Below are 19746 nucleotides of genomic sequence, written 5' to 3' on the forward strand. Positions count from 1 at the left end.
CACCCTATCTTATATGTTCGCGACGCACATAAGACGAATATGCACAACCAATACTAGATATCATACAATCATCACACACTAAGGTATTAAACAACTAACTAAAGAATTCCATAGTAAATCCGTTACGACCCCATGATCACGATTAGCCCATGATAGCACTCATCGTCATCATGGGTTCATATGAAAACATGATAAATAAACATAAGAGAATAATAACTAAAACTACTTATATTAAACCAGAGTACGTCACAAGAGTAAATAGGTTCAAAGTAAGAAAACTAGCATCCAACGTTACAATGAAATAAAGAATCACAAGAAAATATGCTTCCTCTTCATCGCGGTGTGCTAAAACGGTCTTCTTCCTTATCTCCTTCGCTCCTTTGTTAATACTACGATCCCACCTCTGTGAAACGTCTCTGAAATCTACTTATATAGGAGTCCCATAAAACCCAGATAACTCAGAAGTTAGAAGCCAAACAGAAATAGGAGTCTAAAATATTTATTTGAAATTACGACCCTGCGCGGCCGCTCAGCTTTCCTGAGCGGGCGCTCAGGGTCCTGCGCGGCCGCTCAGCAATGCTGAGCGGGCGCTCAGACCCCTTCTGGAAAAATGATCTGTTTTGCTCTGTTTCTTCACTGCAATCTGCTCCTATCTTCCCACTTGCAATGTTGAACATATGCCAAGGCTTATTATTGATGAATTCTCTCCCGAAATGCAACTAATACCCTGAAATGCACAAACACTAGAAAAATGCATCAAATACACAAAATACTTGATTTCAAGACACCAATTTAAGCTATTATAAGACGTTCTAAGTGGTATAAAATGCCACTTATCAATACGCACACGGGAAATCAAATATGTTGTATACACTGTTTAAATACGAATAATTATAAGTATTATGTAAAATAAATATATTAAAGAAATGAAGAAGAAGAAAATAAAAGAACAACAAGTACCATAGTTGGATTGGAGACTTGTATCATAATCTTTGTTGAGAGAATGTTCCAGTTTTAGTTAGATTCTAATTTAAGTTATAACGTATATGATTTTGGGGCTATTAGGCCGCTTTTCTTTAATAATTTTTAGGCCATATTTTGTTGGATATGATGTCGATGGCAGTCAAAAACCCCATACAGACGCTAAATTATATCATGTCGATGTCATACAACAAGTACACGAATAAGTTGATCACCGTGAAGTTTTACTCGTCTTATCTCTATCGCAATGTCATATAAAAAGTGATAATGATCTTAATCTCAAAAGTATAGAGAGAAACATAGGAACTTTTTTTGCTAGGAAATATTACTTCCATTAATATAGTCACAAGAATACAATCTGGAGGTATAGAGTTTCCTTCATTTATCAAAGTATATCATCTAAATTTATCAAAGTATATCATCTAACTTGAAACCAAGCAAGTGCTCTCAGAAATTTAGATAATATCGCTTTAATGTCTGAGCAGATTATCCCGCAAAAAAGGTCTAGTTAAAAATCCCCAAGAGTAAAACTCAAATGATAAAAAAACTCAGGGGGGAAAGAGTACCCACTAAAAATACATTTTCTACAAAAAATTAAGAATAAAACTAGTTTTTAATAGTTGTGGGGAGTCCCTTATATCATCAAAATTTTCGTGTACTCCCAGGTCCATGACAGATAATTGTGTTTTAAGGTCTGATATGAGAAACCCCCATTAAAACTATTTCAACCATCCTGAAAATAATAACAAATGATACAAAGAGAATATATTAAAAATAATAAGAGAAAATAATATCTGGTCATTATCAATTTATTATACAAAAACAAAAATGCGTATAATTCATAGAAGAAAAGAATTAAAATAAAATTTAACCGGAAAAAAATTAGTTAGACACAAACAAGCCAAACAAAATTGGCACATAATTGCCTTTAAAAGGCCAAGAATAATTCCATCAAATAGGCCACGAATTAAAGGTACAAATAAAAACCTTCAATTAATACACTAATCAAAATTACCTGGTCAAATAATCAATTAAATAATTTCCTAAATTATATTACTCCCTCCGTCCCACCGGGATGTTTACGTTATTTTTTGGCACGCTTTTCAATGCTCGTTCAAAGTATAGTTTCATAATATTTTTTAAATTTTTTTTGAATAAAAGTTTTATGTTTAAACTTTTATTAAAAAAATTGAAAAAATATTATGAAATTATACTTTATAGAAGCCTCAAAATGCGTATCGAATAGTAACGTAAACATCCCAGTGGGACGGAGGGAGTAACTCTATCTTCAAGCAAGGCACTAATTAAGTAACTGGTCAAATAAACAATTAAAATACTACATCAGTGTAACATCATCATGATATCACCAACACCCTCCCCATTCACCACCACTGTGCGCTGGTTACCTGCAGTCGGCGACAACAGCCCCCCCCCCATCTCTCTCTCCCCAGCCTCTCTCTCTCGGTCTCTCCCTTAATCTCGTTTCTCTCCTCCTTTATGACCCCTTTCTCCGTCGACATCGCCATAGCCACCACCGCAGTGGTGGCTTTACCCTGCAACACATCAAACACACACATCCACACAATACACACGTATAAAAACTCATACGCACACGTATAAAAACTCATACACACACAACTACATCCAAATGAAATTGCACAAATATAATTAAATCCTTTCTCTCCCTCAATCTCTTTTGACCTCATTTACCTCATCTCAGATTGAAAAAATACACTTCACACAGACAGCACACCGATATGTGCTTTTGGAAAACTTAGAACATATTCGTATAGAATAGATTGTACAACCAATCTTTAATATTGCATCTGGGAAGAGATTTTAGTATAGGCAGTTTGTAACACCCCCAAATTCAGGGTCAGGGATCTGAGTCATTATGTTACCGTCCAAACATATATTACCTGCATTAACTCAACAATCCACTAATACAACACCAAATTACCCCAATCTCTAACACACACAAGTTAAAGCCTTAGAAATGATTCTCAAAAGTAGCATTAGCTATTACAAACCAAATGTACTAATCAGGATCTTATACTGTAAAACACAACATCTACATGAAGTTCTATTTATAATAACACTTATACATAAGTCTTTCTAACACTAGCTACACTTACGCCACTTAAATCTGCATTAACCATTTTGAACTAGCTATCTCAGGGTTGAATCTTCCACTTTTGTTCCTCATGGTACGGAATAACTAACTATATTCTTCGGCTACTGAAAGGGTTAATAAAATGAAGCAAGGGTGAACACAATAATGCTCAAGAAGTAACCCACCGTAGAATAAATATTTTCTCCACTTATAAAGTTTAAAGTTCTATAATATTTATTGGTATGGCAACCAAAACCTTTAAGACATATCCTTGATTTCAAAATACCATATGGTTCAAAATATTATACAGTGGGTAGTAATGTTCCCCAATTCTTGAGAATAACATACAATTCAAATATTGTTGAAAAGGGAGCAATAAAGTCCAAAATAATATATAACTGGTCAACAATAGATATAATCCTTTTCATAAAATCCTTGAAAAAAACCCTTGTTATGTATAATATAAACAAGGTCCCGATATATTTTAAAAGATGAAGCTACAAGTAACTTCAACATATAACTTTTTGTAATCATAAAAAATCTCTGTTATACAAGTATAAACATAGTTTCAAAATATAAACTGTATAATGTAACGTTACAAGGTGATCTCCTATATCTAACCTTGTCTTAACATTTTTCTGAAAATCTTTTCCATGTATAAGGTAACATTATCTCGATATATGTTCAAAAGGGTGAAGTTACTAGATACTTCAATCTATTTATATAACTTTTCGTAACTCTTTGAAAACTACTGTTGTTAAAAGTATAACCAGTTTTTAAAAGCTCATCACATAGATGAAGTTACAATGTGAGTTTTGTATAAATCATTTTTGTAAAACTCTTGAGGGCCCTCGTCCCTTCAAGTAAAATCAATCCTTGAAATATCATTTAAAAGATGAAGTTATGAGATACTTCATTTTTAAAATATCATTGTGAACGCTTGACCCTGTCAACATTCACCGGTCACCCAGACGAAGCCTTCTGATCGGGGTGCACTCAATAATGTTGCAGAAAATATCCAATTTAGATGATGAACCAATTATGGAGTATGCCGCGCGAGAAGTGTAATTTACAATGATCAGTCGCAGTCGTACAACTCCATTAAATACCTATATGTAGGGGAGAATAGGCGAAATTACTTGTTTACCGAAACCTGAACTCCTAAGAAACGAACCGCCTCTGCGGAACTTTCGCGCACATTATGCCCATAAATCAATAAATGTTGGAACGGCTCTACCCGGCCACATACGCCACTCCTAGTTCGGGTGAAATCCATGACCCTAAAACGTAAAGCTCGTCTCCCTTTTCCCAGGTAGAAACTTGTTGATCGGACTTCACCAAGAAGTCGTATCTAGTTGGAAAGGGAAACTCACCAATATTTCCCAAGTGATGCTTGTTAATGGATTAAACTTGTCAATGACTTACTTCCCAATTGTTGGGCAAGTAATAAAAAACTTTATTTCTTTATCTATCCAGCAACTTTGTTGCGAATATAAAACACTTACTGGGCAGTAAAATCTTAAAGTAAATATTCAAAACAATATTTATTTAATAATTATTATAAATATTTAAAGTAAAATCTTTATTTGAATAATCAAAATTATATTAATTAATAATATTTGATCGTAAATAAAATATTAATTGAATATTCGAAATAATATTCACTTTACTATTTAACACTATCGAATAAACCTTATTCGATTATTCATTTTTGAAACTATACATAATATACTCGGGAACATCGCCTCACCAGTATAGGTACTATGTAGCTCGTAAGCTCTACTTTAAACAATCATATTTCACTATCGAAATATCATGATTTCAAAACATGCGTGCATATGTATCGTAAGATTTTAGCTTAAAATCATGCATGCATTTATATCGCAAGATTATGTTTTTAAAACATTCATGCATATACTTGTAATTATCACAACAACAGTAATAGGGTTTGAAAACTAGCTTCATAAGAATCAATTATACTTTAATAAGTAAGATATAGTTTTTAAGAAATTTGCATAAACAACAATAATATGTTTTATGTAAAACATAGGGTTTAGAAACTTGCATAACATACATACATCTTATATGAAAAACAAAGATATAATATTTTAACAATAGAGTACTAGGTTGGAAAACTTGCCTGGAGTCCAGCTATATAGTCTCATGGGTTCTCACAGTCCTTAATGTCCTCAGAACTCCACTTACTCCGGCTGGTTCTATCAACGGATATAATAATCTAAAATAGCTTCAATAGCTAATAAACAACTAAGAAATATAATCAACTCCAATAACTCATTACTTTCCAAGACCTCGATACTAATCCACAAACCTTTATCAAGTCCAGTAAACACAAGTACAACTTATACTTAATACATGGTCTTTACTCTCATTCTCTACACTAATAGGTAGTCATGACAATCCATAATAATTTCTATATTTTAATCAATTCGAAACTACCCTTTTATCTTGGTCAGAACGGATGGTCAAAGTAGCGCCTCTAGAGTTGAATTTCCTGAGAATTACTATTACGCGACTCGCACTCTAACAATTTTAATAAATCAAGAAATTCATATTTAAATATTAAACCATTTCCAAACTATTCTTGGGTATTTTTAATATTTATCAAAAATGTTTTTATTTGTAAATTCCAAGTTTAAATAGGTGAAACATATTTTAGAATCCAAGTCAACTGCGGAGTTGTACTATTCACTCTAGTTTTACTAAAATGCCTCTATCCCCTTAACCGTTAACTAAAATGAGACATCGTTTTCACGTGCACAATCTAGAAAATGTTTATAATAAGATTATGCCAAAAGTTTGTTTGGTTTGAACAGTGAAAAGTTCCGAAATCCCAGTTTTTAGGCTGTTGTGTTTTCTAGTGTTTCGACTTCGCGCAACGTTCACTAATTCAGCTCTAATTCCTAAATCGTAAACTCAAATGACATGATTCTTTCTCCTACGCAAACTAGAAATCAAGTTCTATATAATTATGTTAACTCTCTGTCAAATGAGTATTATGGGAGAATTGAGTTACTTTCTAGGGTTACAAGTTAAACAGACTGATGAAGGGATCTTCATAAATTAATCCAAATACACCAGGAATTTTCTCAAAATATTTGGAATGTAAGACTGCTCAACTGCATCAACTCCCATAGCCACTGCTACCAAGTTAGATTTAAATACTGGTTCTTCGGTAAATATAACTAACTACAGAGGTATGATTGGCTCACTTCTATATTTGACTTCTAGTAGACCTGATATCATGTATGCTACCGGTTTCTGTGCAAGGTTCTAAGCTGATCCAAGAGAACCTCATCTATTAGATGTGAAAAGAATTTTTAAGTATCTCAAAGGCACCATGAATCTTGGATTATGGTATCCTAGAGAGTCAGATTTTAAGCTAATCAGATATTCATATGCTGATTTTACAGGATGCAAACTAGCTGGAAAAGCACTTCTGGAAGCTGCCAATTTCTTGGTGGCAGATTAGTTTCTTGGTATAGGAAGAAACAAAAGTCAATTTCCACATTAACTGCAGAAGCAGAATATATTATTGCAGGAAGCTGTTGTGCTCAGATTCTATGGATGAAGAATCAGTTACTGGATTATGGGTTAGATTATTCTACTATTCATATATATTGTGATAATCAAAGTTATATTGCAATGACAGGAAATCCAGTGCAGCATTCAATGACTAAACACATTAGCATCAGGTACCATTTCATAAGGGAATATGTGGAAGCAGGTACAGTGGAATTAGTCTTTGTTCCAACAGATCAACAAGTAGCGAATATATTCACCAAGCCTCTCTATGAAGCTACTTTCACAAGATTAGTGAATGATATCAAGACATTTCTCAAACTCTGATAATTAAGACATAATTGTTGATATTTGATGCATGATATCTTATTATGTGTCAGTACTTGTTGGATACTGATTATTGTGTTAAAATCTAGTGCCATGATAACATGCAAATTAACTTCTGTGAATTTTAGCTGATAGCTGCATGTTATAACTACTGATTATGAGTATATGCTCTGATATTAGTTAAACTTGCTTTGACTAATAGATCCTGACAGTAGTTGTTAAATTATGATATTGGTCAAATTAGAGTTGACTGATAAATCCTGATAGTCATAATTAAAATACTGATAATGGTCAAACCATGATTGTCTATTATATTTCATTGATTATTTTGTTTTTATTCGAAATAAATGGTTATTCGGTATTTTTAATTAACAGTGAGTTAGTGGAATATCTTTTAATTACTTAAATGGGTTAACTATTGCTGTAAGTATCTATCAACACTTGAGTACTTACATTGGGAATAGGAATCTGAAGAGAGGTTACTTTTTGTTAACCTAGATACGCGTAATCGTGTATCCGTATTATATTTAATTATTAAATGGTTAATCAAAGATTCTTTCCAGTTTCTATCTCCCCTGCTATAAATACAAAACCTCCACTCCCAAAACTTCTCACTGCCTTTTCATACACAACTCCTCATCTTCCCAAATATTTTGTCCAAAAGTTCAAAAACACTCATAAAAAATGGCTCAACCTCAATTCTTCACTCGCACTGAGGTTGGAGTTTACTATCTAGCTTTCAAGTTGAAAGAGGGTCATGTCTATTATGACCCTTGGGGACTTAGAGTCAAGATCAATCACCAAATATATAATCCTCATGACATTCCATCATCGGTCTATGAAGAACTGTCTTTTGAACAGCAAACTGATCTCCTGTTCTTTCAACTGGAGACTAGTACTCTTGAAGAGGAACATCGGGCCAAAGAGGCTGACAGGCGTAAGATTCAGGCTCTCGAGCTGTAGGAGAATATAATTTCTCTTGCAATAATAATCTCTAGGATTTATCATCGCAGGGCGATGAGGGTAGAGCATGATGCAAAGAGGCAGAAGAAGTTTGAGTAGTTATATTATTTTAGGGTTTTATGTTTAAAATTCTATTAATCTTGTACTCGTCTTCTTAAATATTAATTAAAATATCTTTTGGCTTCTTCGACTCTTTAATTGAATGAATGTTTACTTTCTTGTTTGTGCTTGAATGCTTGTGACTGTTAATATTCAAATTAGTACTGCATGCTTAATTTTTGATATTTTTCAATAGTGCATGTGAGAAACTAATCTCTGTTTGAGTTCATATGTTCACTACAGTACATATTGAGCACATTACAGGAAGTAACTGATGTAACAGAAGAAATTTATGAAAGATTTAATTATGAACTCATGAGAATTATAATCTTTGAGTGTTATGTTCTATCAAAATTCTTTGAAACTTTTATTTTCTCACCAAGAAAGTTGTCAACACTCAATCTCAATATCATATATCTTATATCTTAAATTTCTTCTTACAACTGAAATACTTGAATCCATTTCTCAAATGTTACCAAAAATCAACATGGTTCTTGAAATTATGCTCACCACTCAGAAAAACATTAAGTTGGTTAGAGACTACATGTTGAGGTAGATCTTAATGATACTAACAGTGACACAGGGGTTTTATCAGTTTTTACTGAAGACCCTGTAAAAGCTTTCAATAAACACATTCAAGTGTTAGTTTTTTGCAAGACGAACAAGATTTGAGATCATGGTACATGACAGTTGTGACGGTCTCAACCCCGGGGTCAGGAGTTGACGTCACTAAACACAACAAAACACAATATAACTACAAAATTATTATTAATACTAAACTATCATGACCCCAAACCAAGATCCTCTTGCTTCTCTACTCCATTTTCAGTTCATGAGTTTTTAGCATTCCATATATCTAATCTAGAGATATATCTTCAAGATCATAGTCATCCCTTATAAATATATATACCTTTCAAGTCCCCCTTTCCAGGGATTGCAAGAAGAAACTTCAAGTTCGAATCTTCTGGATCATACTCTTTGTCAACAAGTGACAAATCATTTAGCAATTTCTGAAATATGTCATAGATTTCAGTCAAAGACTCATCAACTTTTGAGTCAAAGTGCTCATACTCCTGAGTGAATATTGTCCTTCCATTCTTCTTGATAGCAGTTGTGCCTTGACACCCAACCTCCAAAGTGTCTCAAATTTCATTGGTTATTTTGCATCCAATCACCCTATTCGACATCACACTATCTAGACTGCTATGCCAAAGATGTCCGAGTTTTGCATTTTTTATAATATATAAAAGATCCCAGGATAGTTATCCTTTTTATCGTTGTCAACTATATTTGTTTCTTGACCAGGAATAGCAACAACCAGTTTCATAGGCCTATGAGGTCCATCATAAATCATGTTCAAGTATTCAAGATCTATTGCCTCTAGACATATAACCATCTTGACTTTCCAGAAAGGATATTCATTAATTTTCAAGATTGTAAATTTGATGGTTTGATATCTGCTCATATTGTGGTATTAGGTTTGTGGCTGGTGGTGGAGGATTTTGTTGAGTTTTTTTGTCTTCGACTAATGATTATTTTCTTGATCTTAAACTATTTATATATCAACAGCAAGTTCTGAAACTAATTTTTAGGCTTTCAATTAACTATAGAGGGGTCAATACAATTATTACAATCAAATCGAATTAGGTACTCAATAATGAAGAACAGTTTTTATATCAATGGATAAAAATTGATTACAACTCTCTCAAAAGATGAACAAATATCATTGAGAGCTTCTAGATTATGTGTATGATAAAACAAATACACAACACATAAAGTGTTAACCTAATTTGTGCTAATTTACTGCACAGTCACACAATAAATCAATTTATATGATAAAAATAAAATAAATAAAGAATCCTAATACATGTCCTATTGATTGCTATAATAAGTAAAGTCCTACACCGACATATCTCTTCAATTATATCTTCATGTGATATCTTGTGATTTCGAGCATACCAAACATTGATATAAATAAATGTTGATGACAAATCAGCAAATACTAATGATAAATAGTGATGATGTCACCTTTGTCAAACTCTGATATCAAATATTGATGGCAAACTCTGTTAGTTATATACCAATATCATCAATTTTTCCTGACATGAAAATTTTTGAAGTTTTATCTTTGTGAGCCATTTTTAAATTTTCATGAAATCAGAGTTCAATTCCCACTCATATGCGGTAGGTTCCGGGGTTGGATAAAAATTGAGGTAGGTTCTGCGATTGGACGAAACTTTGAATTTAAATGTTGGTCTCCTTTTTTAATATTTTTTCTGTGAATTTATAACAAGTTCCTACAACATGGAGCAGAGGTACGTTACGAGTTTGGAGATTTTATTATTTTTTGTATTTTCTTAAAATATTGAAATGATAAAAGAAAAGTTTATTAGTATCACTCATTTGGATTAAAATTACTCAAAGAACAATAAAAAATGGTGAGTACAAAATATAAGTAATATAAATGATATTTAAATATATAATTTTAATATATTTTTGTAAGCATTAATTATTTGTTAAAAACATATTTTCATTATAAATTCATCGCAAATGAAGTTACAAACTCATAATTTTTTGCATAAATGATTACTTTGTATAATTATTAAAATAATTTAAAAAAAATATATTGTCTAACTCTAACCGGTAGATTGAAATTATAACTAAAACTTATAAAGTTGGTATGAAATTTAACTGGTCATTAACCATTTTTTAGTTAGAAAAAAAATGCTTAGTGGGCCCGTAATAGTCATTTTTACCAAAAATAATAGAAACAATGAATTACTTAGAACCTTAGGTCAAGCTTAGTAAAATATACTCCCTCCCATAACACATGTCCTTTTGACTTTTTTCATGTAAAATTCATAATTTTACATATCTTTTTAAAATATTTATTTTCTGAATTAAAGTTTAATATTTATAATTTTATTCAAAAATGAAATTCGAAAAGTAATTTGATCTTAAAATAATAATGAAATTGTATTTTGGTACATATTTGACAAAATAGTATCTCTTTGTACTGTCATCCTTTTTGTGCTTGTCACATGCTAGCAAGAAAATACAAAGTGGGCTCACTTTTCCAGTTTGCATTTTGAGTTAAAAAGCAATTTTATAAATGTGAGCATGGATTTCAATAATAAATTTTCATTACAATTGAAAATATTAAAAATATTCATTATAATTACGTCAAAGTACATATGACCAAGTCAAACAACTTATATATATCAGCTGTATTTCTCATGCAATCCCTATCTATATTTTTCCCCAAGTGGATGAAATATGGTATATGTAGTTTACTCACAATTTAGTGTCATTTTTTACATTTTTAAAACAATTCACTAATAATTAAGTAAAAATCAACAATTATATTATCATTCATTTTAATTCTTATATTTAAATAAACAAAGCAACTAGTAAATATTTTTAAAAACTGTATCATTTTTCTCATACGTATAAGTAGTTTGTCAAAAAAAATTGTATCCTATCTTATACCTCTAGAAATTTAATTTCATTAAATGTTGTTATGTAAATATTAATTTGTACATGACAATTAATTTCTCATTGTAATGAGAGGTTTTTGAGAGTTCAATCTATTGTAGTAGTACTTTTATCATTGTTAGTTAGGGATGTAGTAGTACATATAATATTGTTAGTTGAGGTCATTTCACTATATAAAATTTAAATTTTCTACAAAATGTCATTTTTAAGTTAAGTTTTTATACAATGCTTACCACTTGATTTTTAGAATCTCATTTTATTTCAACACAAAATAAATTAGAGTAATATTTACTTAGGCTTGTACATCCACATCCAATTAATTTATATAATACATGGAGCACACTATGTTGAATCAAAAATTTAAACTATATTGCGCTCATTGAAACCCATGATATACAATTGGGCCTGCAAAATAGAGGATATAAAAAAGGTTGGTAAAACCCTAATATAAGCACAAACCGCCTTACAAACAAAATGAACTTGTACATGGCTATGAAATAGTGTTTTGGTATTATTTGTATTTTCTATGAAAGAGTATTTTGGTGTTGATGTTTTTTAACAAGGTTAAGGTAATAATATATATTTCATGTTTCTTCATTTTCCATTCATATATGTGTTTTTTGCAAAAACTTTTGTTAGAAATTAAAACACTACAAGTATCCCATATTTTTTTGTATATATGTATGTAGATTGACGTGGAATATTTTTTTTACATGACCTCTATATCAATATTTATCCCTTTCAAGAATATATGTCAAAGGTAAAAAAAAAATCAAGTACATTTGTATTAATTTTCTCTGTTCCTTATAAATAGTCAAATACATGATGTATTAAAAAATTAAAAATTTATAGATAAGAAGCCCACATATTGTTTATATTTTATCTTCATATTTGTCTAATTATCCTATTAAATTTATTTTATGTTTATGTGTGACCTTTTTCAGAGACATTTGCACACGAATTATATTTTTCTTGCTATTTGCAACAAGTTCCACAAATAACCAAGAAAATGCTCGAAGTCCCTTTTGCTTCTCCACTTCATCAATCTACCCGTGTAAGCTTTCTTTGTTTTTTTAACTTTTACTATACAAATATACAACATAAATATAAATGCAGATAGTACAAGTGGAGCCCCCATCACTATTTACTTTATTTAACCTTGTGGTTGAAAATGAGATTTCTTACTTGATAGAGATGTAGGCTCTATTTGGGAAAAATTATAGTGTTAAAAACTTATATTTCAATACATGAACATGTAGACTCACCATTTTCAGACTCACTAGAACCCGCTTCTAATGTAATAGATCCGTAACTATTCGAAAAGTATATAGTTATGGTTTTTCTTGAATCCAGAAGTAATTTTGTTAGCGGTGGCATTGGTGGCGGTAATTTTACTAGTCCAATTGGTGGCATTAGTATCCGTAATCTTAGTAGTGGAATTGGCGGTGGCATTGTTGGTGGTGAAGTTCGTGCTAACTTAAGCAGTGTCATTGGTGGTAACTTTAATAATGGTATTAGTAGTGATAGTATTGGTGGTATATTGGGTAGTCCTAGTAGTGGCATTTGTGGTAGCATGACTAGAATATTTAGTGGTTATATTGGTGGTACCAGAAGCGATAATATCAGTAAAGGATTTAGTACCATTGATGGTGAAATTGGTCGTTGTGCTCTTAATCGTGCAATTGGTTGCATTCGAAGCGGTAATCTTAGTAGGAGAATTGGTGGTGGTATTGTTGGTGTTGGTGTTGAAGTTCCTGCTAGTTTAAGAAGTTCCATTGGTTGCCACTTTAATTATGGTATTACATATGGTAGCATTGATAGTATATTGGTTAGTCTTAGTAGTGGCATTGTTGGTGGCATTGGTGGTAGCATTGCTGGTGGCATTGGTGGTAGCATTGTTAATAGCTTTAGTAGTTGCACTTGTGGTGACATGGCTAGTTGCCATAGAGGTAGCATTGGTGGTATATTGGTAGTCTTAGTAGTGGCAACAGTGGTAGCATTACTGGTAGCTTAAGTGGCAGCATTGGTGGTGGCATGGCTGGTAGCTTTAGTGGTAGCACTGGTTGTATGTTCGGTTATATTCGGAGGTGGTGGTTTTAGTTATGGCCTTGGTGCTAGTTCCAATGGCGTATTAGCATCGCTAGAGGTGAAAACCTTGATAGTGGTGGCATTGGTGGCAGTGCTATTGATATGTGTGGTGGCGCTGGTGACATTAACCCACCTTACAGTGTTTGACCAACTACTTTCACATCGATATCAACATTAACATTATCCTAATAATTCCTTGGAGCTCTTCATGTGGCTATTTCTAATTTTGTTGTTGGTGCTCCACCTAATATTGCTACCCCTAGCGCTACTATCACTTTTACAAAGGATGAACCCATGTTCAGAATGGAATTTCTGACTTGCAGGAGATGTACTTCCCTAAAGCACATCAGGATCTCCAAAAAGTTCAGAAAACTTACGCTCTTGAAGTTACCCTTTAGATGTCTCAGCTCTTATAGTACCATAAAATCCATCTTTCAGTGGTACCTCAATTGGATTAGTAATTAGATTTTTGTACATATTTTCACTAAGCAATTATGAAAATAATTACAATTCTCAAACCCGCAAAAGTACTTTGGAGCATGGGATTACAAGCAGATATAGGTAGTACATTTTTTGTTAGCGGTTTTTATTTTTTGAATTTAAGTCATGAACATTACAAATAGTTTTCAAGTAATGATCTAATACAACAATGAATTGTGGTTAATGTCCAAAGCATGAATGATAAATATTTATATATAATATTGGCATGTATCATGTAATCACATGATATATATATATATATAGATACACATATATAGGGGAAAGATTAAATAAAAACTAAAATTAATAATAGAAACTAGAAACTAATGTAAGTAATTAGATCAATCTAATCTAATGGTCCCCGTCAAAGTACCACACCCAACTAATATGCACCTTCCCACACACAATTTAAGCATTTTCCCTTCATTTTTAATTTGATTTTTCCCGTCAAACGATAATTTTGTTTTGAAATCCGACTTTACTGTATTTTTCTCCATCTCTCAATGATCGATTTGCATAACATATGTGTAATATTTTGGAGTAATTTAAAAATAATATATATATATGTATATATATATGTACATATATTGGTAACCTATATGTATGTATATATATGCATATATATATGTAGGTATGTACATATGTTGGTAGTCACCTATATTTATATATATGTATATATATATATATATTTATATATATATATGTATGTACATATGTTGGTAACCTAGTAACTAAATAAATGTCCATGCAAATAAACTCTAATACACCTTTTTTATGTTATGTAGTCAATTAACTTTTTTTTCATTTCTCAATAATATTTTTTCGTGTAAAAAAATATATTGAAGAATTGTATGCATGTATTTTATGAGAAAATAATGTTGTGTAAAAATTAATGTTCTATTAAATAATTATGTTTTGACTTAGTATTCTATCAAAAATCATGTTCTCTATAAAATAATGTTGTTATGTAAAAGGTATTGTTATGTTAAAAAGTTAAAAAGTTGTAAATCATTTTAAAAATATGAAATATATTTTAAATATGTGTTCCTAATCCGTTTAAAAGAATAATTTTTCAAAATTTAAAATATAATAAAAAGATAAAAAATAGAGAAATGAGTTCCTTAAGAAAAAGAACAAAAAAACTAAGCTAAAACTGTTAGATAAAAGAAGGTTAGCTAAAATTTTATTGAACCTGTAAGCACTTTTACTTTAGTGGTATTAGCTATAATCATTAGCTATATTTAAAATATTATTTTTTATTAAATTCAAATATATTTTAGTGAAAATAAAATTATAATATTTAATAAAATATATTTAATGGTAATATTAGAATATTTTTATATTTATGCCAATATCTTAAAGTAACTAGTTAAATAAAAAAATATATTTATTAAAATTGATTGAAAATATAATAACATACTTAAAAATTAATGAAAAAAATTATTAAAAAACATTACTAGATATAAATAAAATATATGATTACTAAAACATATTGATATGGGCCTAAAATTAGCCTAGAAATATAATTAATGTTGAATTAATTAGACCTGATACGTTCCAATAACGAAGCCCAGTTAGAAAGGGCCCAAAACCCTGAATTTTAATTAATTTCATAATTAATTAATAAATGATAAATCAGTTGTCAAGATGAGTCCCAATGAGGATATAAATCGTTGAAGATTAGTCCCCAAGGGACCTGATAGGATAAGGAATCAGTTTCCTACTTTCTAGGACTCCAAAGTCCATTCTAATTCGGAGACTTGCCCAGCAAGTCTCCTAGCCCAAGTCCAATTCAAGGACTCCCAACATCTATATAAGGGGTCTCACCCTACCAATCAGAACTACGTTTTTTGGCTTGATTTTCTAGATTACAGAGGTACGTAGGCATCTCGTAATGGCAGAATTAAGCTACGAAACACGAGAGCAACCATTAAAGCCCTTGAGCTCCCGGACCTTAGTATTAAATACAGCAATTAATATACCCTAGTTTTTAATCCATAACATTTGGCGCCGTCTGTGGGAAATCACAACAATAACCATGGCGAGAACACGGAGAGGAAGCAGTGCCCTTGAAGGAGGAACACCAGCGGGGACGACCCAAACGATTTTGTCAACGTTGGAGATACCTCCGCATTCAACCTATGCCGCCACCCAAGGAGGAGCCCAGGTAGGGGCAACTGAACCTCAGCCACAAGGGACGATTCATATAGGGATAAAACATTTCGTATAATAAAGTACGTTTTTCGTATTTAAAATAAATTTTTAGAAAAAATTTCGACAGCATCTTTTCTATTTATAAGCCTACCCGTCGATCACAATCGACGTCAAAAACCAACAAATCACAAGTCTCGTCACAATACAAATTCCACAATGACACAGTTATTTACATACAAAAGCAATTATACGATTCATTTTATTTATTTTATAAAATTAAGACTCAGATAATGATCATCATGGTCCACCATCCGCTCGTAAAAATTCATCACGGACGGCGGCAAAATTTTCGGGGCACCCGATAATTCGGATTCCAACACAAAAATTTCACCGATTTATTCGATTAAAATTAATCGCACGGAATTATTTATATCACAAATCGTAGTCATAATTCCCTGCAATTAATAAAATAATATGAATTAATTCAGATCAATTGAACCAAATGCAACCAAAAAAACAGGGCAACACGCGCGCAACGCGCCACAACAAGACCGCAGCAAAGCAACCGGAAAACCCAGGGATGGCCGGAAAAACACAGCCACACCCACACACGAACACAAACGCACGCGCACACAACTCACACACAATCACTACACATATCACACACATATATACATAAGGGTATATACACATATATATGTATATAAACAGAATCACAAAAGCAACCAAGCCAAGCACAAGGGCGGCGGCTCACCCGAGAATAGGCCAGAAACCAAGCAAACGGAGGCAATCGAGAGCAACGGGAAGAAGAACGAAGAGGAGAGAGAGAGAGAGAGAGAGAGAGAGAGAGAGAGAGAGAGAGAGAGAGAGAGAGAGAGAGAGAGAGAGAGAGAGAGTCGAGATGAGAGAGTCGAGATGAGAGAGAGACAAACAGGAAGCCGAGTGAACAAAGAAAAAGGGGAAGCCCCCAGTTGTTTTTTTCTCTCCTCTTCAAACTACAACACGTGGCAATGTATATTCTGTGAAACTGACACGTTGTATTTGGGATAATTACGAAGATTTAAAGGCCATTTTTGCCCCAAAATTCTAAATTAACGAACCAAAGTGCAAATAAAACAATTTCAGAATATTACGAAAATAGTCTTAAAATGTTATAAATATCCCGAAGTTAATAAAAACATAAATTTCGTGATTTTAAAACAATTTCTGAAATACAATTTATACCGCTTTTAACAATTAAACGAAACAACGCGCGGGTGAAATTAATCCCAAGATTTTCCAAAATAATTTTAAAATTCTCATAATATTATGAGCATTTATTCTAAATACTGATTTGGTATTTTCAGCATTTATTATTTATGTTTTAAAAATCCTGTTGGTATGATTATTTCGAGACCTTATTTAAGGACTACCTCTAGTTGTATGTCTACAGATCACCCTTCTTTAGTCACCTCTTATGTATGTAGGACAATCTTTCTGAGTTTTTCAGTGAGTTGTGTGAAAAGATTTAGAGAAAAATAGAATTAAAGAGAGGCGGGATCCTTCCTGGCAAAAGGAGAGGTAGATGAGAGATATGATTTAGTAATCCTTGTAAGAAAGCTCTGACTATTAAAAGTCATGAGATGTGTGGTGTGAGGAGTAGTGAGACTACTTTAAAAGAATAGATAGATTAAGTTTTACTTGTTATATGTTTGCAGCTGCACAAAGTACTAAAGAAACAGATGATGAACAACAGTCTGTTGAACTTCGAATAAACTCTGATGTACTGTAAGAACCCAAATTTTTGACATCAGTAAAAGACCTTTATGAATAGTAACCTTGTCGTTTAATAAAAACTTTTGCGACCACACCATATTCGAGTTTTTAATTTAAGATTCCGAGTTGATATTGTGATTCTACGTACCAAATGAATGTATGTAAACGCTATTAGTTTTCGGAGAAAATGAACTTTGAAAAATGACGGTATCTACGAACCATCAAGGATTACGGGAATCACAATATAACTATAAATTTAAAATCCTACTAATTCAAATCCAAGAACAATACTTCAAAACATAAAGAACGTATAAGAAAGGATTTAATCCGTGAATCGTTTACGAAAATTTATTACAAAAATGAATAAGCGACTGAGCGAATACGTAAATAAATAAATAAACGTATCGAACCAAGCTAACTAAACTAGCTAACTATGGTAAGAAACTAACCATGGTTAAGTTACCAAATAGTAACCTAAACTAGATAAGCATGATGACCTACAAGCTAAGAATAGTAAAACTAGAACCTAAACTAGATAGATTAGCTTGGAAGCCTAGGAAGCTAGCCAACATATGCAAAGATTTACTAGTACTAGGTTATATACTAAATCATATCTTCAAAATCTTACACAAGAAGCATTTCAAGAAAGCAACAAACTCTCTTTCTCTCCAAAAACCTAATGTTAATTTCCAAGAACACCATGGGAAGAAAAATTCATATCTCATGTTCTACCCATTTAAAAATCACCAAATTTTAATCAAAGCTGCCTCATATCATGTACAAGGTAAGTTCAAAATTTCATAGCCATTGGATTAGTATAGCATAGTCAAATCCTTGCTCAAAATTGGTGATGAATAGTAACTCCGAAAATCTCTTTTTGTTTTCTTGATTTTTATGGCATGATTTAGGATCCTTAAGCATAACCAATCCCTCCCAAGGTTAAAACATAAAGAAGAGGACCTCCCAAGCTACCAAGAAAGGTATAAACCTTCATCCAAACTTTATTTAAGTTTTAAGTTTCAAGAAAAGTAAGGATCTTGGATATAAGTATGGTTTTGATGATTGATTTGATATTATATTGATGTTTAGTTAATTAGTTTTAACGTTGATGATTGTTGCCTCAAGAACATAATTTTCTTGAGAGGAGTTAGTATTGAGATGATGATTTGATGTTGATGGTAGTATAATGATTTAAGACGTAAACGAAACTCGGATCGTAATCGTAACCTCGTTAAAATGAACAAAACTCAACTTAAGTTTTTGCAAAAGTTCCCGAATGTATGAACTGTAGTTTATTTATAAGTGAGACTTTATTATGATAGATAATGTTATGAGGATCGTTTAGGCGCTTGAATCACTTGATTTCAATTTACGGATCAAAAGTTATGACCGTTTTAGTAAAAGTGATTTACGCGACAAAAACTGTTACAAATTACGAACTGTATAAATAGAAATGATCGACTTAAAAATATTTAAAAATCATGAATTTTAACAGAGATTAATAAATATAGTTTATTAATTTCCATAAAAATTTCAAGTAAAAATATTAATTTTTCTATTTTAGAAAAATGTCGGAGTCGAGATCGCGCGGAGTAAAAACATCCAACGCAACCCACTGTAAGAAAACTGCCACCTCGGAATTTTCACCCCTGATATGAGAAGATCATTTTCAAATAATGTGTTCTAAATTTTATCTAGATCGCGCATGTGAAAATGGTGCGTCAATTGAGTTAACGCTTTGAGAGATATCA

This window comes from Apium graveolens, chromosome 6, assembly GCF_009905375.1.
Source record: "Apium graveolens cultivar Ventura chromosome 6, ASM990537v1, whole genome shotgun sequence".
Lineage (NCBI taxonomy): Eukaryota > Viridiplantae > Streptophyta > Magnoliopsida > Apiales > Apiaceae > Apium > Apium graveolens.